The following is a 1,008-nucleotide window of genomic DNA, read 5'->3' as shown; positions in this document are numbered from 1 at the left end:
TCCCTGCAACTCAAGCCCAGATCCGTAGCACCAAAAGAAAGTATGTCCTCTCTTATGGAGTACAGCCCATGGCTAGTGAACATGATAAGGAGTAGTCTTTTAAGCAACCTGAGCGTGGAAATGACAACCAGTAGCGTTCAAGTGCTTTATTTTAAACAAACAATGCATGCGGGTTAAATCCCCAGACCACCTTGTGTGAATGTATTATTAACGGGGGTACACGACATCGCAATCTGGTTATTAAGACTTCCTATTGTCTAAATGGCACCAGTGAGTTTTTGACGAAAGCTTTATATGAATGTGTTCTGTACATGAACTTGCAAATTATATTGCGTCTGCATGAAGCGAAAACGATGCATATCTTGTTGCAGTTGTATAGGCCACTACAGAAAGGACCTAAACTATAAGACTATTTAATGCCTCTCGGGCTATTGAGTCGGCCTTTTCATTTATTTCTAATACACAATGACCAGGTGCCCGGAAAAATTTTAGGAACTTCATCTGTAAAGGAACTAGTGTGAAGAATGTTTCAAGGCAATTTATTTTTGTGATGCAGCGAGTGACATGCGCACTCACTAGGAGTCATGTATTATTATTGCTAAGCCAGTGTCTTCTATCACCGTGCTCACGTAGGTAGTTTGTTTTCTTTGCTATAAAAGTTTTAAGTGGGTCAATTTTGTATCATACAGTCCTATCAAAATAGTTTATATAAGAAATAACGTAAAAGCAACGAGAAGTACAAAATGTATTGCATCGAAAAAAATTGTTGGATTTACTAGTTACTCTTGATTGAGAAGTGTTGGCACCATTTTTCTTTTTCGATTCTCGGGCGGCTGTTGTGGTCCTGCGCCTCTCAAAACCTCAAAGGCAGCTCTTCCCATTTCAACGAAATACTTTGACCCTGAAAGTATAGAATGCCGAACTGCATGCAATGACCATCGTGCAATAATTGTAGCGTTTACACTCTATCAGTTGTTTTACTCGAAACTTGAATAATGTTTTATAAGA

The sequence above is a fragment of the Rhipicephalus microplus genome, chromosome 8 (assembly GCF_043290135.1).
Source record: "Rhipicephalus microplus isolate Deutch F79 chromosome 8, USDA_Rmic, whole genome shotgun sequence".
Lineage (NCBI taxonomy): Eukaryota > Metazoa > Arthropoda > Arachnida > Ixodida > Ixodidae > Rhipicephalus > Rhipicephalus microplus.
The sequence above is the reverse complement of the archived record's forward strand: the minus strand, read 5'-3'. Positions refer to the sequence as shown.